The 27,340-nt window shown below is 38.9% G+C and overlaps 1 protein-coding gene across 4 annotated transcripts in view; it reads right to left on the bottom strand.

Annotated features, from left to right (window-relative positions):
- The window catches only part of sash1b (SAM and SH3 domain containing 1b), a 58,697-nt gene that overhangs the window by 13,586 nt on the left and 17,771 nt on the right, over window positions 1-27,340 (bottom strand). Inside the window, exon 1 of one of the 4 annotated variants that reach the window (XM_030718291.1) lies at window positions 3,866-4,029. The exons of the other annotated variants lie outside the window; for them this stretch is intronic. The gene's annotated coding sequence lies outside the window, so the exon portion shown is untranslated. Of the gene's footprint in view, window positions 1-3,865; window positions 4,030-27,340 lie in introns of those variants that run through there. 4 annotated transcript variants of the gene reach the window in all.

The following is a 27,340-nucleotide window of genomic DNA, read 5'->3' as shown; positions in this document are numbered from 1 at the left end:
GTTTCCTTCGATTGTAAAACCTGAATGCTGTGTACCTCATACTGCGGGGGTAAATAATAAATCAAAGAATTAATGCTGAGCTTTATGATCTAGTGACCTCTGGGACCAGAATCACAGGGGGAATTTTCTTTTCATGGAAATGAGCCGAGATCTAAACAGAAGAGGTTTTAAACTAAAAAAAATTTAAAATAACTCAAAAAAAAAAAAAAAAAAAAAAAAAAAAAAAAAGAGATCTATTATATGCTCTCCCATTTCAGTTATGGTTAGTATTTATCATCATAATGAACCCAAATTATTATTTTTTTTAAAGAATTCTGTTCACATGCATTTCTTATAAATTTTGCATATTAACATTAACACAGTGGACAAAGTGTTTTTTAGCAGAAATTGTGGGTTCAATACATTTTATCCCTTTAAAAAAATATTCTTACAATATCTGATATAGAGGACTGTTAAAACAAACAAAAACATTATTTGTGATTATTTTTATTTGCTTTTGCCATTTGGAGACAGGCTAAAAATTCTACATTATCACCGTTTAAGCTCGTTATGGTCAATGTAAACATGCAGTCACCTGTTTCCATGTCTAGCAGACACAAAGCAACATTTGCATTCATTTGGAAATGTGTTTGACCACCCGGGGGAGTCTGACTCCAACAATTAATTAGTCGCTTTTTTAGCTCTGGTTTGGTCTCTTGTTTAGGTGGAAACTCTTTAGGAGTCATCATCAGCCTGTTGCTAACTCTGTCTGTGAGGTGCTAAGCAGGAAGCATCCAGTGAGTTTTCTCAATAAAAACAGCTGCCTGTGATGTTTCAGTAGTGATGGCATGAGAGTGGTGAAAATAAACAAAAAAGTAACCTGGGAAAACAACAGAGTGAGGTGATATTTCTTTGCGGGTTCATCTGTAACAGTGATCACAGTTCTTCTAACAAGTTAAAGCATGTCTCGCAGGTCCCCAGACAGTATTTCAGCTTTCAGCTCAGGATACTTCACAGGTTGTTCACTCAGCTGTGCCTATAATTCCTCTTGTTTCAGGCCTGTTGCTGCCCAGGCCCATTTCCAATGAGAGCACGAGCACTAGGCATTACCCCATTAGACTGTTTGGACACTAAAATATCGTTAACTTGCCAGCTTTATTTAGTACAAGGTATGTGTAAGTTCTGATCGGGCTCATGTGGGAGGAGTGCAGGTATTTTTCCAAGAAACGGAAACTGATCCTCACCTGATTCTTCTTGAGCTCATGTATGAAAATGGCTTACTGTCAATCCCAAATTTCTCTCTCAATGATCATTTACTTGTAAATATAGCTGAAAAGTTATTTTTATGGTGATTCTGTAAAACAGTGACATGTTATTAACAAATAAATAATCAGGATTCAAACAGTTCAAATGGAAAATGACTTTTTACTGTGGGCATATGATCAGTGTTACTGGTATTAACAACAACATTAGCGTCATAATGTACTAACACTATGGCTATTCCCTGTTGTTGTAGGTACATTGCATCAAAAATAAAAAAATAATCCACTGCAGCTTCAGTTCCTACAGTACAGGTAGCACAGTAGGTCTGCTGTGTTGGCTCTTTCAGCCAACAACATAATTTGCATTTCTTTATTTATGACTGGGACATTTTATAGTCAGAAGACAATGACTCTAGCAAACAAATAACAATGGGAGATTACGGCTCCTCATTCAGAATTAAAGAGGGTGGGTTCTGTGATACTCAGGGATCTGTTTACCAGCAGGGGGGCTGTGCTTATCAGGTTCTGACGTTGCAACCAGCTGCAAACCTGAATGGCTCATTCTGAGACACAGTTTGTGGTCTATGTTGAAAAGGGGGGTGGGGTGGTGGTGGTCTTTTCTCATAGTTTGTGGAGTTTTACACTCCACAAACTATGAGGCCGCTTAAGGCAGCAACATTAGAAAGCCTCTTTTAATTATATTAGCCATCTCTACCCATCAGGGTTTGGTACTGTGATGATGGTGCTTTAATAAGATTATTTTAGAGATTTCTGAGGCTGTATTAGTATCTGAGGCTTGGAGGAAAAAACAAACAACCGGTATACTATGTGCAGAAATACAAGTAAAGCAAGGCGGGCAAACTAATTAAGTTAGCAAATTAATGTAAAATTATGTCTGTAAGCAACAATTGCCTGTTTAGCACAATCTTAGATCTACAGCAATGTTAAAACAGCAACAATGCAACAAAGTGAGGTTTACATGTAACGCAGTGTGGAGTAATAATGTTCAGCATGTCATGTGACCAGGGACCTTCTTTGAACATCTGCACAATCTTAATTGCACAGTACAGCATATGCACTTCAACACTTAGACTCTCACTACTCAGTATGAATTAATGCTGGCTGCTGGTCTAATTTTATATTTTAGTATATTTATATTTTAGTTAGATTGTTTTTAACTTTATTTGCACTGCTTCGTTCGAGGCGACACACCATTTAGTTTCTGTGTATCTTGTAACTGCAGAAGTGACAATAAAGAATCTTGAATGTCGTAAGACAGCTGGTCATCACGTCTAGTCATGATTTAAGTCACAAGCTGAGTTAGTAATAATCATCCAGTATGTTCATAAGCCGTTTCACGCATTTTTATTATTTTGATTCACTCATGCCATACCCTGAAGGTATGCAAATGGGCCTGCTGAAAACAGCCCTCTGCGGTGAAAAGTAATACTGTGGGCTCACTTGTCTTGTGTCATGATAGACTCTGACTGCCTCAACTGTCCAGAAGAGAGGCCCATTCATTTGGTAAATGACATGCCCCCGGGTCCAAGAGGGCTTGAAAATCTGGCTGCTTTTCATATAGCAAAGAAACAAGGCTGAGGCCGACTGAGAGACTCTGCGCTGTGCCTGGCTGCAGTCGCTCTTCTGCCTCCGACTGCCACTGATTCACATAAACAGCCTATTGTAGCACAGCCACATGACATTGCAGCACCCTAAGTGCTTATTAGACATGGTTGATGTCTGATGTGTATACTTCCCTGTTAGATAAATCTAAACACAACATAAGTATATGGAAAGCACAGTGAGCTGAACGTTAAATTGAATAACAACAAGATCTTGCAAATTCTTGTGAAATGACTGACAAAATACTGCAGCGTGCTCCAACTTTGACTGTTTCCAATTTAGCAGTGTCTACACCAAAACTGCACCATGAAACATCAACTACAGAGGCTTGAAAAGGAGAGTGTGGTGTCACATTTCTCAGGCAATGAGCATCTCATAGGCAGACAAAAGATTCACGTGCCCCCAGGGCCAAGACTGTCTAATGAGTGTTTTTAACAGTTCCTCTGGCTTGCCTCAACCACACCTGGGTCACAAAGTATCAGCAAATTACTTTCTTTATCCTGCTCGGAGAGAGAGATGTAGGTCACGTTATGTCAGAAGTCAATATGTAGGGTAAGGTGAAGACAATTACAAAGACCATAACATGTTCTTTTTAGTGAATATGTAAGATCTGAGTTCGGTCCACTTTGAGCTCCAGCCCTACAATCTGAAAAAGTGCATCAGCTTTGTGAATGAATTCAACAGCTTAATTCAAACCAAATGGCACTGTATGGTTACAGCTCAGCAGAGGATCTTGTGTTATAAAGATCACTCATCATGCAATAAAACAGTATTATAGACGTCTTCAGCACATTACTGAGTGATGTTTCAAAGGATCATTTGAGGACAAGGGCCGACTTAGTTAACTTAGTAACAGCAGCAATCAAAACTGCAGAGAAAGACTCAAAACCCAAGAGCAAAAAAGGCAACATGAAGTCAAATTTCCTCCTGTTAATCTACAGAAAAACTACCACCTCTAACCATAGCATCACATTCCAGCGCACACATAAAAATACACTCACCACAAACAGGCATCTGTGTGCCAGCAGCCATCCAGTAGTTGCCCTTTAGTTCCAGCACTGTTCTGTAAGTGAATGGCTCCCTTTGAATACTTAACTCAGTTTAAAGAGTGGAGGACAATACATCCTGAAGTAAAGGGGAGGGCAGTCCAGCGTGCATAAATTGGGGGGAGGGAGGGAGGGCAGGTTGGGGGAGTTGCAACCGCATTTGACGCTGCTGGGTGGGGCACTGTACTCTATCCAGCTGCAGCCCACAGGGACTGGCTGACTCACATGTTCAAATAAACCACCACCTCTCAGTGTATGAAAGTGTGACTGCATGTTTATGTCTGCAGTGGAGTTAGAGAGTGATATATCAGGATAATGTTTTTTATTTTTAGTGTGGCTGCTGGTCAGATATGTGTCCCTCTGCTGATGTGGCATCTACCCCAGGGGGTACTTTCGCTGTAGCCATGGGGTGAATGGAAAGATTAGCAGACCAACTAACTAGAGAGTGGATCTGAACAGCGCTGACAGTCAAAGCAAATTTATAAATGATTAAAATAAATCAGGAATGGTGAAAAGAGATTAAGTAATTGATATAGGTGGCTAAAAGTAGGGTTAAAATGCCAGTATAATGGATGGAATTGTTGGAATAGTAGCTTACCAGATTTAGTATTAGATATTGATGAAGTTTTTACAACAGCAAGCCATTACTGATACATGTTCAGCTGAAGGTAATTGCTATGATGAAATGCAAACTGACAGTCATCCAGAAAGGGTAAAAATAGCTAAAAGTAACTGATAAAAGAATGAATGCTTTAAAGTATTGGATACGTAGATAATACATTATAAAACTCACATTGCTAACTGAACAGCCCAAACTAAACTGAGCCAAACATTTGCAATTGGACTGGGTGAAAAAATATTAGAACAATTTAGTTGTAGAAAAAAAAAATTAATAGTGTTGAAAAACAGTCACTTAAAAATGACACTCAAGTGAACTCGAGCCAATCTCACAGCAATCTTTCTTGGTCCTCTTTAGCAATCATCTTATGAATGAAAGATACTGAAAATTACAAAGAAACAAGCCAAATGAATTTCTTGATGGTCATCAGATCACCACAATTTCGTCAAGCACCTGTGTTTGATGACAATAAAAGCTTCTGATTCTGATATCAAGCAGCCTAACACTTTAAAAACAAAACAAAACAAAACAACATTATCCACCAGCAGGTGGCAGCAAACAGCAGCTCTTTCTCCACATCTTTCAGTTACTGACATGCAAATACATGGCGGCTGAAGGTAATGATAATGAGGTGAAGAGCCAAATAAACTGGCTGCACTAGTTTGAACTTAAAAAAAAAAAAGAGAGAATAATTTAGAAGAGGCAGTAATGTAATGTTTCCTCTTTGCTCACTGCTGTAGTTCATCAACATGATAAAGGCATGTTTACACTGAACATTAAATATAAGTATCAGGGCATTGACCTCATTTGCTTGTAGCATTAGTCAGTGAGATTAATCCTCACTATCGTTGTCTAATTGTGACCCTACTGTGTGTATTATTCATCTTGTGTGACTGACCACTGACTCCAGACCAGCAAGTACCAGCAGCAGCAGGAGGTACCAATACAAGAGTCAGATCTGTGGCAGGAGGTTGCAGATTATGCTGAGCTGCAGATGGATCGTGGAGATGGTCGAGGGCTACGCTGAGTGTTGCGGTGCCAAAGGGCCGAGGCAGCTCATGCCAGAAAGGGCAGTTTTCCGCCTGGCTGCACAGCGCCGGCCTGCTTGTCACCTTGAAGCACATGAGAAGCCGGAGATTGACGCCATCGCCTTTTCTATCACTGTCAAGTCTCCTGACTTTCTGTGTGTATGCGCGCCAACTCTGTGTGTCCGAGCGCTCCTCTGAGCTTTGATCCCCGAGGAGATCACTCTGTGCTCAAGACAGCGAGAGACACATTCATCTGTCTGTGTTTCCTTCAAAGGCAAATCATATCATCACACCTATCACTGTTGATCAACTGAATGTTAAAATTAAACACAGAATATAGTATTTGTTAGATGAGACGCTGCACCTCAAAATGTAACCTTAGCAGTAGAATTGATGAGTTTATTATAATTATTATGTTACTTTAATATCACCCACTAGGGTTGCCTTTATCCATAGAGTCTGTACATTCTGTGTTGTTGCAATGCTAAATCACAAGTATATCAATAAAGTAAAACCTTAAAATTCATACAGATACCCAAATGTCCATTATCTATAAATAAAGTTTTTTTAAGCTTCATGAGATATTTTTTAACATTAAGGCTCTGACAAGCTGTGATAAGCCAAATCAATTAAAGTTAAAGCCCTATAGAATCAATCAAGAATTATAGATGACAGCAGCGATATTTAATATAACCTAAAACACTGAAGCGAGCGTGAGAATTACTGTTATTTCAGAGAGCCTAAAGGCCTGGTTTAGATGGACAGCCTTGGGGTCCCCTAAAGAGGAAAAAAAAAAAAAGGATCAGTGGAAGAGCTTAACCATTCAGGTCTGAGTGGTTAAGTGGATTTTGACAAGTCCCAAAGGGGTTTTGATGAGAAGGGTCACACTATGACATGCACACTGTCAGTCACACACAGACGGCGAGGAGGATACCTGGCCTTGTTTGAACTGCATTAGCGAGGTCTCAGACACACAGCTCTGCTCCCACTTTTCCTGCTGTCACTCACCAAGCAACTGCTTACAGAGAAAAGGGTAGCTTCACTGAATAGGATATTTCTCATTCTCTGATGCAGAATGTACACAAAAAACAAAACAAAAAAACAGGTGTTCTTACATAGCAAAAAAAAAAAAAAAACCTGGTTAAAACCAGCCTTGCTGAAAAATATAAAGATCATGCCACAAAGGGAAAGCAGCCAGGAATCCTGATTAAAAAAAGGGTGCATGTGAAACGCCTAAGAAGATTAAAAGGGCAGACAGGAGGCACAGAACCAACCTTTTGTCTACAACACTAACTCTTGCAAATCCCAATGGGATTTTAAACATTAGCTGAAATCACATAGGACAGATTTAAATGCAGGAAACTGTAGCCTCCAACAACCACTCAGCTTTAAAATGCAACATAATTCACATCTGGAAATATGTGTAATGTGTAATTATAAAAGCATCCTGTAGATTGTTCTGGATCTTGTTCGCTGCTCCTTGGAGCATGTTTAATTCAAAGGTAAAATGGCGAATCATCTCCTTTAAATTTCTGTTAAATTACATGGATGAAAATCCTCTGTGTATTTAATCCCTGCTTGGATGGCAGTGCATTTGTGGTCTGGGCAGCATGGAGATTGTTCCCATTCCTTGAAGCATGTTTAATTCAGTGCTGCTGAGAAGAAAAAAAAAAAAACTGCATACTTTTCCTTTAAAAGTCACTAAGTTCATGTCAAGAAACACCATGAGTATTCATACATTGCTCTATGAATGGTTCTGGGCTTTTCATGAAGCGGCCTGTGGATTGCTCATATCCTTGGACCATATTTAATTCAAAAGTGCTGAAATTACTTCATCTGCCCCTCACCCCAGTGCTTGGGTAATTACCCTTGTGCGGCTGTGCTGCGGTCCCCTGAGACGTAAAAGTCAACTGGCAACGTCTTTGGCTGCATCGAGTAAGCAGCTCAACTCACCCCTCACGAGAGCCCGACGCCCACTGACCCTCATGAGACGCAATGCAAGGGCAGCTGTCAATCCCAAAATGTAAGATCACGAGGCCCCAGAATGAGGTCATTCTGCATGGTGTGAAAAACAAGCAAAGTGCCCCAAAAACAGAAGAGAAAATACCCTCTGGTGGGCTTTTCTCTTTTAAACATTTCATTGGGGTGGGGGTGGGGGGGGCGGAGAGGAGAGGAGAATATCACTTGATTTGAAGAACTTCACAGCACAGTGCACAGCAGTAAGTGATATCAAGAGTAGCAGAAGACGAGACTTTTGGCCAGAGAACAGATTAGAGCAACCTAAGAAAGAGTAAGTACAGACTGGCAAAATTCTGTGATATTAACATTTAACCTGCCAGCCTAAAACATTGAGAATGAAGGGCACAAATAATGTACAGAATATAAGGATGAGGCTCAGTTTTGAAATCTTGGTATGTTTTTGGTACAGGAGGTTTAAAAAAAAAGGAAACAAAAAAACTTCCATTTATTTTCAACAAATGAAAATACTCAAATGTGCTAAGACACTGAAATACTTTTTCAATTTATGTTCCACATGGTGATTGGTTGACTGACATGTACACTGTAAGCAAATAAGCTTCAGATTCTGGACACAATTTACTGTAAAGCCAATTAAAGTTCAAAGTGATCAGATACTGTGAGTTAACATCATATATTGTTAGTAAAACTGGCACAGTATCTACCCAAGTTTTGAGGCTTGTACAGGGGCACAGTATGGACTGCTGACAGCAACCGTTTTGCACACAGGTGTGTGGCAAACGGGAAGTTTCCTAATACACCCTCTCTTTCCTTTTACGAATATGCAAATTGGGCTCTACTTCTGTCCACAACAGCTCCTCTGTACATGTCTGAACAAGAAGTGGGCTGCGGGGGGGGGGGTTGGGAATGGGCTGTAACCTGCCCCAGCTGACACAAGGCAAGAGGCGGGGAACATCCTAGACAGATCACCAGTTCAATACGAGGATCCAATATTGAAATTCTTGGGTCATAGGGAAAAAGGAAAATGATGGATGATTGTTTAATTTTCTAGCATGAACTAGTTAGCAACTTGTCATCATGACACTGCCTCCATCTGTTCAGCTGTGACACATGCGCTGTAAATAATAGAGCTGGAGGCTCTCTGCTATAAGAACTATGACACAATTTCTAAATTACCCCAAGCATCTGTTAAAAATATACATGTACACTCACCGACCACTTCATTGGAGTTCAACTGCTCATTAATACAAATATCTAAGAAGTCAATCACATGGCAGCAACTTAATGGATATAATTCACACAGGCTCACCAAAAATGGACAACAGAAGATTTCCTGAACATGACGATAAAGTCACTGTACTGAAATGGCCTCCACAGTCACCAGACCTCACTCCAGTAGAGCACCTTTGGGATGTGGTGGAACAGGGGACTCACATCATGGACGTGCAGCCAGCAAATCTGCAGCAACTGTGTGATGCTATCATCTCAATATGGACCAAAATCTCTGAGGAAGGTTTCCAGCAGCTTGTTGAATCTATGCCACAAACAATAAAGGCAGTTCTGATGGCAAAAAGGGGAGTCCAACCTGCTACTATCAGGCACACCTAATGAAGTGGCTGATGAGTGTACACCGGAGAAAATACACAGATATACAATACATATGTATGAGATCAATAATGTCCAATAGTGGGTGAGCCACTTGGTTGACATGATCATGGAAACAAACACATGATTGTATTTACCTAGTAATGAGCCATGTTTCACAGAGAGCTACTGAACTGAACACTTTCTTGGGGAGCGACTGAAGCTGTGACCTTTTTGTGGCAAATCCTGAGTAAGATGTTCCTGACAACATTTTTGTCTAGCCAGAGCCAGTTTGTCCTCTAGACATGCCAGCTGGCTTTCTCCTCTGGGAGATCTGTTTCTCAGAAACCTGCATCTTCACACTGCAATGATAAACTTCCTTTGTTCAGAAAACTGTTCTCACGCATCGCACACGCTCTGTATGACAACAGCATAGAGAGCTGCTGACAACGGCTCCTGTCCAACTTGATTTTCCTCCTCCTCCAAACTCAGTTGATCAGTCTCCTCCAATGTCACTCCTTACAGTCACAACAGCCATTAATGGATGCTAACTGCAGCTAGCCAATTGTGCCTTGCCTTCAGTGTTTGATATCTCTTCTATGATAAGTGAGATTCTTGATCTTCCTATTAATGCAGTTTTTAAATCTTGATTTCTTAGGCTTAAACATTTCTACCAACCCTGCCCAAAAATATAATACACAATTTATTATAATACAGTATACATTTTTCCCCACTTATTCTTCTCCCTAAAAGGAGCAGGATTTAGTAAAAGTATTTTGTGCGACACAGTGCTTCATATGTCAAGAACCTTGACTTAGTGATTAAATATGCATAGTCACTCATCGGAATCGATCGCTTGCTCAGTATCTGGCCTTTTCTTGAGGTCGACATCTGGTAAAGTGTTAAGATTTTCTCAGCCTCACTTTTCAATCAATATACCTTATTAAAGTTTCATGTAAATTAAAAGTAGCATTCACTTAATAGCAAGATGCCACCGTGGCTGCTGTATATTGTCAGGATGTTTTTTTTTCTGCTGCTCCCAATGAGGGTTTAGTCAAAGGAAATTCATCCAGCACTGTACTCACTTTTCTAATCCAGTTTTATTTATTTGGGTTTTATTTACTCAGATATACTGTAACAGGCATTTTTTTGTGTATCGAATAGCCAGATCTAATAGAAACAGGCATAGATTTTTGCTAAATAGAGTAACCGAGACGTAATGTTGGTACTGTAGGTATAAAGGGTGATTCTATTAAAAAGTCAATCAGTGCTTCTAGCCTCACCCAAGCTGTACAATAACCAAGTGGTATGTTAATATATTTCATGAATACTATAAATACTTTCTGTGTTACAGGTCTTTGAAGTACATTGTGTCCAAACAAAAGTGTCACAGCAATTGGATGTTTCCTTTTAAAATTTACTAAAGTGAGTAAAAGGGGCACGCCATCTGATGCCAAAACAAAATTATCAGCAAACCGCAAAGAGGGCATCCACTGATCCTGAGACCATCTGTGATTCAGGCCCTTCTGCATGCTCAAACTGCAAGGATTTTAAAAACCTTCTCCAGGACCTAATGTAAAGTTGTTTGATTAATGGAATTCCAAACTATTATAAAGAACACATGAATGTCTCCATTGCATCCAGGGTACCAGTGCTCATATCTGTTAATGTACATCACTGACATCAAATTGTGGTTTTGCTATTAAAACAGTTATACAACATAGAGATTTTTGCCTTTAAATTGAGACTCTTGCAGTTGGTGTAAAATTGATTTGGCTGCTGTATTTAACAGAGCTCAAATGTGTTAAAGGCAAAAAAATAAAAATAAAAAAATAAAATAAAAAAGCAATTCTGGGTAAGTGGGAATTTTTTTCAGATATTACTGCTCTTACATGGAACAACACTATGGTTGGATGACCAAATACAGTCATGTGAAAATTTTCACAAGATTCTATGCAGTCTTGTGGAAAATTAAGTACAACGCATTATTCAGTACAAGGTCCGACTTTAAGGAGGGGTTTGCCTTGGTATTAGTTGAGATGTCCCCGCTAAGAACGTGTCAATCGCAAAATTGCTTCAGCTCATTGTGAATCAAAATGGCCGCACCTGGTTGTGGTGATAGCGAACAGTTCTGATAGCAAACAGGTGAAGTTCTCAGCCCGGTGCAAGAGGACCTCAGCCTGGCACAGTGCCAAGTAATCAACTCAACTGACTGGGGGATATCCCTCCCTGTGCAAAATCACAAGATTTTTGCCTTTAAATTGTGACTCTTTGAGTCACTGCATTGGCTTGAAGAAGCACTTTTACCAGCAATAACTTGAAGTAATCAGTTTCAGTATGACTTTATCAATCTCCCACATCATTGTGGAGGAATTTTGGCCCACTCTTCTTCACAATGTGGCTTCAGTACATTGAGGTTTGAAGGTACTCATTAATGCACTGCTCTCTTAAAGTCTGGCCTCAGCATTTCAGTCAGGCTGAGGTCTGGACTTTGGGCCATTGCAGCACCTTGATTCTTTTCTTTTTCAGCCATTCTGTTGTAGATTTGCTGTTATGTTTGGGATCATTATCCTATTGCATGACCCAATTTCAGGCAAGCTGGACAGATGGCCTCACATTTGACCCCAGAATACTTTGGTATACAGGGGAGTTCATGGTCAACTCCGTGATGGCAAGGTGCCCAGGTCCTGTTGCTGCAAAACAAGCCCAAATCATCACCCCTCCACCACCATGATTGACAGTTAGTATGGGATGACAATCCTTCCAAACAAGCCATACTTGTTCAGTCTTTTTCTAATTGTACTGTCATGAACTATAACATTTAACATGCTAAATGAGGTCTATAGAGTGTGAGAGATAGCTCTCAGCATGTTGTAATTGTACTTTTTGTAAATAATCTATAAGTGTCAGATAAACTGTTTGTCCTTCTATCAGATAAAAAACACAAATGCCTTTATGTTAATCATTCTACAACTATTTCATCCTCTCTGTTTTTCCTAGTATATTGTCAGTCCCCTCTCTACTTATCTAAAGATGTTACATAAAAATGAGATCCTGCATGATCTGAGCAGCCATGTTGTACAAGTATTATATTAACTTTAATAATGCAAAATGCTTAAACCGTATCAAACAAAGCAAAAAGCACTCAGGAATAAATATCCAATAATCAAATTAATGCATTATAAACCATCTCCCTGCAGCTGACTCTACAATTCACATAATACTTTAAGTGGTTCCTAAATGCATTTCACAACAATTGATAGAATAAATGAGGCTGCAAAAATATTTTAAGGGAAAGTACTCCAGTTCTTGATTTCAGGATCAAGGTCATGGAGACATTACTGGAAAGCACAGAAAAAATAATCACAGTGATTATACAATGGCTTGTTGGTGATCCTAAGCAAATACTCATCACTGTGAGAACTGAAATATACTAATTTAGTTGGGTCTATTTCCTTTCCAGCCACCACACTGTACTGGGAACCCTCTTGCCTTTCTAATAAGCTCTTAGAGGATTATTAAGATTTAATGGCCAATAGATAATTTTCTCAATCCAGAAACTCTAGCCCTCAGCCCAGCCCTTTCGTCATCACATGCAAGCTTTTATTAAATCATTTTCTCTTTCTTGCTTTACTTATGCATATTCATAACTTATTATTTTCTAATCTCTTTTGTCCCACTTTTGTCTCCATTGTTTGTCTTTATCTCTCTCTCTCTTTTTTTTTTTTTTTTTTCTTTAGGCCTAGTGTATTTTCTCCATCATTTCTTTATAAATGTCACCCAGTCTGCCTGCCACGTCGGACTACTGTCAGATGATACATTAAAAGAGGCATTAGATTTGATTATATCATACATCCCCATTCTCAGACATTCTAATTTAAGACCATGCTATTAAACATGAATAAAGAAAGATTATTATGTGCTTTTGGACGCCAGAGGTGAAATAAAGGTCATCAACTGTTCAGGCTGGTGGTGTAATTGTGTGGGGGATATTTTCTTGGCACACTTTGGGCCCCTTAGTACCAACTGAGCATCATTTAAACACCACAGCCTACCTGAGTATTGTTGCTGACCATATCCACCCTTTATGACCAGAGTGCACCCATCTTCTGATAGCTGCTTCCAGCAGGATAATGCACCATGTAACAAAACTCAGATCATCTCCAACTGGTTCCTTGATGACAATGAGTTGACTGTGCTCCAATAGAGCACATTTGGGATGTGCAGTTGACAAATCTGCAGCAACTGTGTGATGCTATCATTTCAATATGGATCAAAATATCTGAGAAATGTTTCCAGCATTCTTAATGAATCTGTGCCATGAAGAATTAAGGCACTTCTGAAGGCAGAAGGGGGTCCAATCAAGTACTAGCAAAGTGTACCTAATGAAGTGTCCATGAGTGTGTGCAAAAAGAAAAATGGTCTGAAACCTTAAAGTTTAGGCTTGAATTTGAAGATTTCTGAGTGTTGGATGCCCCTGAACACCAGTTAATAAAACTACAACAATCAGAACAGCATGGCAGTGAGTGACAAAAATGTAAATATATGCAATAAGTTGTTAGTTAGCATGCAAAACCTGACCCATATTAGACAGCTGGGTGTGACTGGTCCAACACAGGCAGGGCCAGGCGAAGATCTGCATAGAGGGGGAGCCAGGGACATTCTGCCAGAGCCAAAAAACATGAGCTCTCTGATATGCCAAGTTCCCAAGCCATGTCATCCATCAATTAATGTGAAATTGAAAGTGAAACTTTCTTGCATCACAAATTAGCTTGTAGACAAAAGCTTTGTTAAAATGCAGACTCAGCTACAGACCGCTGATTCTCTCAGCCACATTTGGCTGTGTAATTATGTGTGGAGAAATCTAAATGACCCTGGTGGTTGAGTTAGTTTGTTAGCTATTGCAATTGGTTATGCACTGGCGGCAAGCCTTTGGATCCTGCTCATACAAGCACAGATTAGCAAACTCCCCACAGAAATAGAACTAGCTCACATTTTAGTTTTCAGTGTAGTTTTCAGGTTGATTGAACAAGCTCTATTGCATGAACAACATCTCCAGTTTCAGACCAATGTAACTTGGTCTATTATAAAGTGAAAAAAAAAAACCAGTGTGTTATCATGTGCATATTGGTATAAAAACATTTAACAGATGAAATCAAACAGGAAGGTCACCTGCCAACTTCTGCTTCACCAAAGGTTATAAGGGTAATTTTTCATTTGCTCTGTCCCATCCTGCAGGCCCAGCAGATACAATACCTGTCGTACAGTTTCCTGTCATTTCTCACAGATATGCACAGCTTGCATTTCTTTGTAGCTTTGCTATCACCACTATCACTGGAACACCCACATCCTTTTCGTGTGTTTGCTTTTTAAAAATAGGTAAATGTTAACACAAAACAGCCATAAGAAAGGTACAGAGGTTGTTTGGACCAAACTGTAATTTCCTCTCACTGTCCAAGTTCGAGTCTGTGCAGGAATGTAGTGTGTTTGAAGAAAAATCATGGTTGCAAAGCAAGCAATTTCTTAATTTTTATTCAGAAAGTTAATTTACTGTTCCCTGTCTTTAACAAAATGTTATCCTTTTGGAACCTGAAAGTTAGTTAGAAAAGTCAGTACTGCAGTCTGGGTTTTCTACTATCAAAAATCATCTTTCCTTGTTTTACTTCCAGTTGTTCATGTGTTTAATTTCACTTCAGCAGATGATGCTATGTGGAAAGGCTGAATAATTATTGGTTTGGCTCAAGATAAACAAAGAGAGCAGCCAGAAATACAAGCCAAAACATCCCTGTAGCAATTGACTGGAGCTTTTACAGGTACAAGCGAGCAGCTGTTTATATGGCACACTGTCAGTGTTGCAGCATAACAAGCTCTAATTAATGTATAAACTGAAGAGCGTCACTCTAGGCAGCCTGTATTTTGCAAAGACAATAATAATTCAAAATAATAATATTTGAAAACATGATATTCAGACATATACAATCGATGTTGGTAAATATTTGCTTTGTTTATTACTGTAACTTAAATCATAAAATTTATTATTGCTTTAACCAAAGTAAAGATGGCCACATTTTTCAAAATAAACTGTAATGCAAATAGAAATTATGCTTCCAGATACAGCTCTCACTTTATAAAAGATGACATCAAAAAATCTGGCACATGGTCAGACTCGTTTCTGTGGCTCTTTTTCTGTGCATGACTCCATTGCACGACTCTTTAAAATCTGGCCAGCTTGTGCGACATTGACACAGGCGCCAGATTAACCAGCGAAGCAGAAAATAACTATTTTGCAGTGGACATTATCCACTGGGCATCATTAGCTCATACTGAGTAGTGACTGAGTACCACAGATGTTAACATCAAGATTATATAAAAGGTCAACTGATTATATCATTTAAACATACATTGGTTGTCTCAATGGGAAACAAGAATCTCAGTCTCAATAATGAGTGTATGATGACAGAGTCAAACTGTTAGACCAACAGTTTGGCCTCCATCTTATGTCATTGTGTATTGATGGACGTAATAAAAGTCAAATGTAATTACAATCACAGCGCTGCATGGAAGCCATACGAGGACATCCACTAGAACAACTTTCATGAATGGCAACAGCTGAAACACTGTGGCAGGAGAAGTCAGGGTACATGGGACAAGATAAATATAAAGTATGATAATCTGAACACACACACGCGCGCACACACAAAATTTTTTGGGACTGATACCTAGTGGCATGATTCAAAGTGGGGATATACATCTCTTCAAAGTTTTGACTACTGCGTATAAAATTATTAGGAGCTGGCTAAAATGTGATTCTTTAAGGACAGATAAACAGCTGCATATAGCAGAAGAAATACACATGAAACAAGTGACTCATTCCTCAAGAACTAAAGCAGGAACCCATAGAAAACTGTGGACTAAATGCTCTGCCTGTAAATGGGTCAAAGTCTCATTTCCATCAAAGTCTGATGAACATTTTTAGACTACAAAGTTACAAATGCATTCATTTATTGTGCTGTGAATCTGTCATTTCCTATTTTTTGTTATTCTCTCCACTTCCTTCTTCCTATTCTTTCGTGCATTCCCTTGTCAAAAGAAAAAAATGAGTTTTAAGGCGTACTTCAAAAACATACAAAGTGGAAGCTGACCTAACATACTTACAAAATGTCAAAAAGACAGCAAGATCATTTGAGAAATATTTACAATCATTTCAACAGCCAATAGCAAATTACTTTTGCCTTTCAAATAGATATAGAGACATAATAGACTACTGCTGATAATGATTTGATTTTTCAGTTACAACATTATGGTTTCTGCTGTGCATAGACATGACGTTTTAGATATAAAAACAGCTAACATTGACCAAATTTATGCCACTGCATGCATCTCACACTGTAGGTCTGAATAAAACTTTGTGGACCCACCGAGCTGCAAGAGAGACTCTGCATACTGTAACTCATACATGCGAAGCAGTTAATCTATCTTAATAAATGAGAAAGGGATGCAGATAATTAAAAGCAAAGCAATTTCTATAGTATAGCAGCAAAAAATGTGTTATGTACATACAGTGGGTCTAAACCATAAATATGTCATTTCACAAAGTTAATAAGATAATAGATGAACACAGTCACATTTCTCATGTAGACTTTATTGGCCCCTACGGAAGCCATTACGTGATTAACTGCTTAAATAAAGGGCACAGTGCATCAGATGTGGCTTTAACCTTGACAAAGATATTAGGACAAGGAAGGAAAGGCAATCTATATGTGGCACATTTTGTACACGGTACGTGCTTAAGACACTAATCCATCTCCATACCCTGAAGACACAATTTAATCTTCACTCTGCATAAAGGAAAATTATATACCACACACAGACAGAGGCTTTAAAGACCCATTTGTTCTTAGCCATGGTCACACATGCACAATAAAAAATATCAACATGTTGAGACCCACAGTAAACAAGCCTTTATATCCTAAAATCCACCGTGGGACGCTGTAATAATGAAACTAACCCAAAATCCAAGAAGCCATCTTTTACTTCATGGATTTACATCCATGATCGAACCTGCTCGGGTCTGTCTGCGTCTCATGTCAACCATGTAAAATGTCTTGCACTTTGAATCAATTTTTCTGCAAGGTTGACTCCAGAGAGGAACTCAAAAAAAGCTGAAAGCTAAATGTCAGCAGCTCTGAGCTCTATCAAGTTTACTCCACTTCAAATGCTTTTTACATGCTAATTCGCTGGGTTTATCTTGGGTATGTTTCATTAGCAAGCACTTTGAAGTCTAATACTTTAAAGTTCAAAACGTCAAGTAAGAGACAACTGATAAACATCAGCTGAGTGATATGTTCAGACGCGCGTTAAACATCAAGGCATGATAAATATTCAGTGAGTGAATCAGACCCACAAAGGGTTGAAGCCTGCCTGCAGGCACAGAAACACTGGCACAAACAAGACTTCCTCGAGGAAGCTCTGCAATCTCATGTCATGCAATGCACTTCAAGAATCACAAACAATATAACTAGAAAACTCTGAGGAATCAGTTTGTACTCTAAGCTTAGCTTTATTTATTTATCCTTGAATGTAAAAATAAATTTGGCATGACATGTTTGTTGTGTCTAAAACTTTTCAACTGTTCAGTTTACAAAGTACAGTAGTGTTGTCAGACAGTGATACTGTAAGAGTTTCTTTAACAAATCAGTGTGATAATTTTTTGTTAATACGAATAACATGTAGTGTACAAAACGTCAACTCACTGGCCAACACAAAATTATGAGTGACTTTTTGAGTTGATATGGTATCAACTCATTAACAGTTTATTCATCAATGTAGTTAAACATTGAACAAAATTCTACTTAATAGATTTGCTCTAAGAAATTACTAACCAAACATGAGAGTAAGTTGAAAGGTCTTGTTGAAACTACTGGCGCCCTCATCATTTTATTGAACTCAAATTCTCACTCTGTAGCATAATTAACCATTTTCCACTGTTATCACTGTACAACTATTCATTAAAAACAGCATCATTTGTTTTAACGATCCATCTATTGGGAAAATGGTCTGAAAAAGAGAAAATATCCAGTGATCTGCAGTAGTCTGGGAAACATTTTCTTGTTGACGGCAGCTTTCAGAGTATAATCACCAGACTGCTTTGAGCTGATGGGAAGGCAACAGTAATTCAAAAAACCACTTGCTTCAATCAAGCAGATGGGCTACAGCAGCAGAAGACTATACCAGGTGCTGCTGCTATGAGCTAAGAACAGGAAACTGAGGCTACAATTTCTGCTGGACAATAGAAGACTGCGAAAAAACAAACAAACAAAAAAACTTTGCTCATCCTGCTGTCAATCAATGATTCAGGTGTTGATACAAGACAGTGTAGTGATGTGGAGGATATTTTCTTAGCATGCTTTAGGCCCCTTAGTACTAACTGAGTATTCTTTAAATGCCACAGCCTGAGTATTGATGCTGCCATCTCTTTATGACCACAGTGAACCTGTCGTCCGATAGCTGCTTTCAGTCATCATCTCAAACTGGTTTCTTGAATGTGATATTGAGTGCATTGTGTACTGATCTTAATCCAAGAGAGCACCTTTGGGATGTGGTGGAATGAGAGAGCAACTGCGCTGCACCGTGGAGCAACTGTGTTATGCTTCTATGTCAACATGGACCAAAATCTCTGAGAAATGTTTGCAGCACCTTGTTGAATCTGTGCCACTAAGAATTAAGACAGTTCTGAAGGCAAAAGGCGGTCCAACCCAGTACTGCTAAGGTGTAACTAATGAAAGCTTATGAAACAAAAATAATGTATTATATGTCTCATACTATGATTTAGCCATGAAAGTGGCCCCTTCCGCATTTTGTTTATTCAGCGTAATTGTAAGCATTAAATATGACATTTGGCATTGTTATATGAGAAAAACATCAAAAGGGAGCCCTTTCATTAAACAAATTTCTTTTCCATTTAAGTTTGCATTTTAGAGATCCTTTCAAACTGAATTTCATCATCTTGTCCATTAGTGCTTTTCAAAGACATTTTTAAACACACTTTAACAGTATAGCACAGATGTATTTATATACAGTATGAAATTTTCTTACAATTTCATCTCAATCTACCACAATCATCCTCTGCGTTGCACAATTCATGAAATCTGGACTCCTGTTCCTACATAAGTCCTGATGCTACAGGACTAGCTACATTCGGTGAAGATCTTCTCCTAATCTGCCTCCAATTGGGTAAGATTGTTATGTTAGATAAAAATGTCATTGTCAAGCCAGTAAGAGATGTACTAGAGATGGGCCTTAACAGAATATAACAGGGGGAAAATGGTGGTTTGTTTATCAAACTGCAACACAGACAGCAGCATGCATTCACATATTTTAATTCAGTCAGCAGATACAACATAAAAGTTCAACACACATCTGTACTACCATCTATATGTATGGTTTCTGAGTTATAGTCTTTCTGCACATCTGTTTTCTATTATTCACTTTCATTAAGGACTGTGCGAAACCAGTGTTTTTGTTTTTCCACATTTCTTCATGAAATATATGATTTGCTGTTGTTGAATGATGTTACAGTATGTTCCACAAATCAAAGTGACATTTTACTGTCATGTACAGTACCTTCAAACCATGCCACCATCCACAGTATCCACTGAGCTTAAGATTTAAATGCCAACAAAAGCTTGGCATGGTTCATGACAGTGACATAACTATGCGACATTTAAGAAACTTTCTGCTAGATGTAAACTGTCTTCTTGGATAATAGTCAAAGAGCAGGTAGCAGCATGTAGCAGGTAAAGAAAAAAAAAAAAAGAAGTCCTAAATGAGTCAGGTTCCTCACATTATTTTAATATTCATTAGATGTATGGCTGGGGGTACTACCGCACTCAGTAATGAATCACCTAGACCAGGATCTGCCAGACATGGGGCTTGAGGTCCTGGTGCTAGCACGCTGGCCTCATTGTGCCATACTGAATATTTTTTTTAGCTTGTCTGTAATAATTCCAGTGAAAGCCAAGTGTACGCCAACAGACATACCAACTTCTGAAACCTGCAGTTGCAAAGGTGAACCCCAGGCTTCAGTATCTGCTACAGCTGTCATCTTTGGGAAGATAACTGTGGGAGCCCGCAGCAGCATGGGAAGACAGGTCAGGGTTATTCATGAATGCAGTAGTTAATGGGCTTCCTGTCAGTCTGCCAGATCAAACTCAGAAGGTACCAAACCAACACTCACCCACTCCACCCTCAGGGTGTAATTGAGAAAATGACTGTCCAGAATGCAATTCTCAAACAGTGATGGAATAGCAGTAGTAGTAGTGGTAGTCAAACAATGCAATGTATTTTATAAAGATAGACACCTTTATTTGATCAAGGATAAACCAACTGAGAGAGAAACCCCTATTTAAACAGGTGCCCTGCATGTACATTATACAATAAGAAATCTATGCCAGCAAGGCTTAAAAAAATAAAACACCCAATAGAAGCTTAAACAGTTCTTGCTGCCATTGTTACTGCTACTATTACTACTTCTATTGCCATTTTAGCTGTAATTATTATTTTTATTTTAACTGTTGTGACAGATGAACTTCCCAGATATAGGATAAATAAACCCCTCTGTGACTGGCCATGCTATCAGGGTGGAGGGGTTTGTGTGTCCCAGTGATCCCAGGAGCTATGCTTTTGCCCCTGATAGGGTAAATTGGTCCTGCTGAGGAGCCAGTCAAAGAGCAATTCAGGAATACCCTATGAAGGCAAAAAGAACAAGGGACCAGCTCACCCTGCCTGGGACTGTGTTACTGGCCCGTACCCAGTTCCCAGGCATGGGGAGGGGGCTCAAGCACCCAACTGCTTGGTGGCAGGGCCTTAGCCTTAGGCTGATAAGTAGTGCTGCCTGGATGAGCTGGAGGAGGTGGCCAGGGAGAGAGAGATCTGGGTTCTCTGCTTAGACTGCTGCCCCCATAAACCTGTCCCACATAAGCAGCAGAAGATAGATAGGGAGATGGATTAAATATAGTATTTTTTTATAGGATTTTTTATATTTTATATTGTAAATCTGTAATCACAAAAAATAATCAACTAAAGTTTTAAAATAAGTGTAGTGAAGTATCCCCCGTGCCCCGGCTCTGCTGCAAGTATCTCTGGCAGAAAAAGGATGGCTGCTGTCAGCCTGCAGCAAGGTTTACAGAAATCTGACAAATTTAAACCTAAACAGTCTGTCAAGATACAAAGTTTTTATTTTAGCTGTCACTTTGTGGGGAAAAAAAATATATATATCAGGCATGGATGGAAGCAGCTAAAAAGATCACTTTTCTTTGCATTTAAACTATCCAATCAGGTGGTTTGATGGAGGACTTTTACTGTTTCTTAAAGTAAAAATACTGACAAAAATCCCCTGACTCATTAGTGAGTATCCACTTCAGCCAGCTTGCTCCACTGGTGTATTGATCGGTGGAAACACCATTACTGGTCCAAATGGACCAGTGGCTGGCCAGTCAACTTGCCCAACAGACTTTGCTGACTCAGGGCCTCAGGCCAGTAGGCTATTAGTCATATTGAACCCTGATATGGCAGTGTTTTTGTTTTTCTTCTTTTTTGTATATTTATTTATAGCATTACTGACCCAAACATGTGTATGACTGCAATTACTGTTCACAAGGCTTATTTAAATCCCTCTGTACCTTCTATAAAGAGGTTAGGCAGAGGTTAGGATGGATTTGACCTGCTTTGACAGTATAGGTTTTGCGATCATGTTCAAAAGGTTTTCATTTTTTCTAATCCCAAAGGTAGGTGTTTTCACAACATCTACAACACCCCTCAATGACATCTACAACACCCGACTCCAGAAAAAGGCTCTCTGCATTGCAATGGACACTACTCACCCTGGACACTCTCTGTTTTCCCCCCCTCCCCTCAAAAAAGAGATTCAGACAGTTAAAGGCAAACACGAACAGGCTGAAACACAGCTTCTTCCCTCAGGCTGTGAAAGCCATCAATCTCCCACCTTCAGCCAAACTATTCACCCTGATGGGCAAACAGCGGAACTAATGGACAATTGACTCAAATGGACAATTACAGTGAAACCCCCCCCCCCCCCAAATCTGCCAGCCCACCACCGACTGCACTCGTTACTTTAAACAATCTAAGCTTGTACATACTTTTACCTAGCATTGACAGATTTACCTTAATCTACTACATTTACTTATTTATTGTTGTCTTGCATATGTTTTTTAATTACTGCCGTAGAGAGGATGCTAAACTGCATTTCACTGTTTTACCATTGTTCTTAGCATTGTTTCTTTTTTAACAGTGACAATAAAAATGCTATTCTATTCTATTCACAATGTAAAGTGTTCAGTGAGGCCTGTGGATAATTCTATATAACTGTGACATTGCTCACCTATGTTGTACTAGGTTTAACCTCACATGTCTAGACAATACTAGGTAAGAAACAAATGCCACTTCAATGTTCTTCAGTACTTCATGATGCTGTGCTGGTGAGGCACCTTATGCCCTACCCATTAGAGCATAAAGAAAGGAACGCTGCTCATCTCCTGGTTCTTTGATGTGTGATCTGATAATGTCAAAGTCAGTCACTACAATTGCCATGCAGTCTCTTTATGAACCATCCCTGGCAACATATGGTTGCATACAATTCCTACAATATGAGCAATACTAGACTGAACTGAATATTCTCCACAGTTGTCTGAATAACACTTTTCTGACCAAAATGGACAACATTCAATATATGCATAACAGGAAATTTTAGTTTGAGTATTTAACGTAAAAATTCCCAGTCTCTACTACAGCACGCCAGGATACTGTTGAAAAAAGTTTAACAACAAAAGTAGTATTCCCAAATATAATTTTACTATCAGGATAATAATCCAACAACACTTTCAGAGGTTAAGTCCAGAGACTTAATAGTAGAATGGGTCACGTCTTTTGTCCTATCTCTCTCTCCCCTCACCCTCAACTGGTCATGGCAAATGGCTGCCCCTCCCTGAGCCTGATTCTGCCAGAGGTTTCTTCCTGTTAAAATGCAGTTTTTCCTTCCCACTGTCACCAAGTGCTTGCTCATAGCTGGTCGTTTTGATTGTTGGGTTTTCTCTGTAATTATTGTAACAGTCAAGTTTGGACACACCTTCTCATTCAATTTTTAAATTTTTTTTTCCCTACACTGTAAATTAATACTGAAGCCATCCAGACTATGAAGGAACAGATAAGGAATCATGTACTACACCTAAAAGTGCTGAACAAACCAGAGTATGTCTTAAATTTTAGATTCTTCAAAGTAGGCCCCTTTTGCTTTGATTACAGCTCTGCACACTCTTTGCATTCTCTCAGTCAGCTTCATGAGATAAACCCCTGAAATGGTTTTCCAACAGTCTTGAAGGAGTTCCCACAGGTGCTGCACACTTGTTGGCTGTTTTTCTTTACTTAGTTGAGTAGTTCTTGCCATAATATGTTTTAGAACATTACTCAAATAGAACTATTCGCTGTACACCAGCTCTACCAGTTCACAACTGATGGGCAAGAAATTCAAGAAATTAACTCTTGACAAGGCACAGCTGTTAACTGAAAGCCATTTCAGGTAACTAACTCATGAAGCCGACTGAGAAAATGCCAAGATGTGCAAAGTTGTCATCTAAGCAAGCGGTGCCTACTTTGAAAATTCTAAAATATAAAAACCATATTCTCGTTTGAATAACACTTTTTTGTTAACTAAATAATTACATGTGTATTTCTTTATTAAACTTTGAATCCAAACTATAATCTACAATGCAGACACTTTTTAAATAATGAAAAAACACTGAATTAGACGGCATGTCCAAACTTGACTGGTACTGTAAATAAAATTTAATTGTATTGACTTAACTTATGATCAGTGTTATACTTGTCCCACTGGTGTTAGTTTACATGGAAACCCGGGGATATACCCTCCAGCATGGGGACACTTTTGTTGCAGTCCCTGTTGTCAGGACAGTTCCACTGCAAGGGCAGAAAGTACCACCGAAATAAAATTTAGGTTATATTCCTGTTTAAGATAAGCTTTTTTAGGAAATGACTACACACACCAGTGACTGAGATTTTCTAATTTACAGTAAAAGCAATGAATCTGTGTGATGTTTTGACAGAAATCTATAACCCCAACTCCAAAACAAAGTTGGGATGCTGTGTAAAATGCAAATAATAAAAGAATGCAATGTGAAATTGCAAATTTCACGAAGCCATATTTTATTTACAGTTTATTTAAGAAAAAGAAAAAAAAAAAGGGGGGGGGGGATGTGCCTGATCTTTCAGACTAAAGAGGAGATGCACCATCCAGTTCAAAAGCCTGCAATTCTGATGCTCCATGGGTGCCTATGTGCCTCCATTAGTGCCTATGGAACTGGAAGCTCGTACATCTGAAAAGGCACCATTAATGCTGGAAGGTATATACAGGTTGTAGAACAACATATGCTCCCGTCCAGACGTCTCTTTCAGGAAATGCCTTGCATATTTCAGTAACACAACGCTAAACTACATACTGCATCTATTACAAAAGCATGGCTTCATCAAATCCGGGTGCAAAACTGGCAAGACAAGAATGGGACAACATTCCTCTCCCAAAAGTCCATCAGCAGGTCTCCTCACTTCTCAGACATTCACATACAAAACAAGAGTTGATGCTACACAGTGGTAAACATGGCCCTCTCCCGACTATAAAACATGTTGCTGATATTCAAAATGAGATTTTCATGTTATTTACATTTTTACACATGGTCACAATTGATCTGTTTTTTAAATTTATTTTTAGGGGTTATAATAATTTTCTTAAATGCTTAAATAAATTAAAAAGGTTCATAAAGTCAGCAAAATTAGGATTATTATATTACCAGTGAGGGGGTGAGTTTGAGAAAGAGGGGTGTGAGTTGGTGATAAAAGGGGAGAGACTGGATGTCAGAGACTTAAAATTATGTTATGCTTATTCAACAGCTGTTTGATAAATTGCTTTATAAACACATTGAGATTTATATTGCTATTCTTATTATCAGTTCTTATCATTTTGGCCCTGGCGGATTTCCTTTGAGGCTGTCAAAAATGGTAAAAAATTTATGGCAGACACCAAAATTTTCTCTGCAGGAAAAACCTTTAACAGCACAATATGAGGTCTCCAGCATCAACTAAAGAGGACAAAAGATGACACCAGAAAAATAAAACTAAATAAAACAAAACAAAACAAAAATAAAAACGTGAACAAGGCTTTCGCTGCAGTATAACACATATTGATTATATTTTATCGACTGGTAAATCCCATTTACCGCACAATCAATGTCCCTACCGTCACCTATGGTCATGAGCTTTGGGTAGTGACCAAAAGAATGAGATCGCAAATACAAGCGGCAGAAATGAGTTTCCTCCGAAGGGTGGCTGGCCTCTATCTTAAAGATAAGGTGAGGAGTGCAGCCATTCGGGAGGGGCTCAAAGTAGAGCTGCTGCCCCTCCACATCAAAAGAAGCCAAATCAGTTGGTTTGGGCATCTGACTAGGATGACTCCTGGGTGCCTCTTGGGTGAGGTCTCTGCTTAGGCTGCTGCCCCCGCGACCCGGTCCAGGATAAGTGGAAGAAAATGGAAATGGATGGATGGATGGATTATATTTTAATCAATGCACTGGTGTCCTACTATTTTCAAGTAGCCTAGATTTATTGATTTATTCTGAAAGTACTACACCAAATGATTGCCATAATAGAGACTTATCTGTTCATAATAATGTGGATTATGGTCTTACTGCTCACTGTTGAAAGCCTCTTGTTCCCTCTTATGCAACAGTTCTTTAATCTCAGATTTAGTTTCATTTTGAAAATATATAAACTATTAAATTATGCTACATATAGATTAAGCACAAACACGACCAACTTTAGAAAAGTCTGCTACAACTATATACAAGAAATGTTGGTGTTCACAAGAAATATCCCTGAATTTTGTGACGCAGCTATCGAAGTGGCTCATAAATCTAAACATAGCATAATATTAAAATGTCATGTTGCCCTTTATTTAGATAATGAACCATGATGTATGCATGTATGTATGATAACTGTGAAAAAAATCTCCTCTGTAAGAATAAGCTCCAAACTCAATATGACACTGTCAGTCTGTATAATACAGTAATTCAGACAAATTATTTTTGCTTCCTACAGTCCTGAAAATGTGTCAACAGCATGACAGCATCAACATGATACATCTGCAACAGACAAAATATGAAAACTTTATTCCTGTCAACAATAACATTTGGAACAGACTTTCTTCACGGATGACAAAAATTTGAACATGCTACAGTTGTTTCTTTGTGAAAAACTAAACTGTTTGAGTTACTTTAGTATTAACTCTTGGTCCACAACTGACTTCCTAAATGATTGAAAACGATTTCATCTCAAACTGTACAGTCAGCATGTTGTCAGTCTGATGCCAGTAAGTAATTTTCTGGCTGTCAGTTGGTCAAACCTTTGCTCTGTTATTATTGCCAGTCAACCTTATACAGCCTACCACACAGCTGTCCACGTATGTACAGTGTTTTCATGCTCGCACTCCCTAGTTTGCCTGTCATTACACTGCAGCAGTTAGGTTTTCTCCATTTCTTGGGGGGTGCAACAAAATGGACTGTGCATACACAACTGTGCCAGAAGAAACTCTCGTTTCAAATAATAATTGATTTCTATTGAGCCAATTAATTCCACCCTTGCTTGAACAACATCACCACTGGAAAATGGATAAATCAAGTGAAACAGTCGTAGATTTCCGGCAGCTACTGATATCTGTGCTCTGGTAAGGTAAAGCACAAGCTCTGCAGGCACGAGCTGTATCATATCACCACACTGGCAGTGGGGGAACAGGGATTTAACCAACCTACCATATTTAGCCCACTTCACTGCTAAGCAGTATGGGCTGATTCAACTATAATGCAACTCATCTAATATTATACCAAGCTACTCAGCACAAATGTCACGGGATGTTTATAACATTCATAGCCTGTTTTTTTGGACTTGCTGGTAGGCAGTCTGGCAGCTTTGGTCTTGGTCAATAAAACACAAAGACCTCTGTGAATTTTGAGGTATCAACATGCAAATGAATCGCTGTAGAAAACCCAAACACAGAACTGAGACGAAGCGGATGACTAGAGCATAGCCATTATATATCATGGTTTAGCCATTTATCACAGTTGTCGTAACATATTATTCTGA

Source organism: Archocentrus centrarchus, chromosome 22, assembly GCF_007364275.1.
Source record: "Archocentrus centrarchus isolate MPI-CPG fArcCen1 chromosome 22, fArcCen1, whole genome shotgun sequence".
In the NCBI taxonomy this organism is placed as follows: domain Eukaryota; kingdom Metazoa; phylum Chordata; class Actinopteri; order Cichliformes; family Cichlidae; genus Archocentrus; species Archocentrus centrarchus.
Note: the sequence above shows the minus strand (reverse complement) of the source record. Positions and strands in the feature narration are given on the sequence as shown.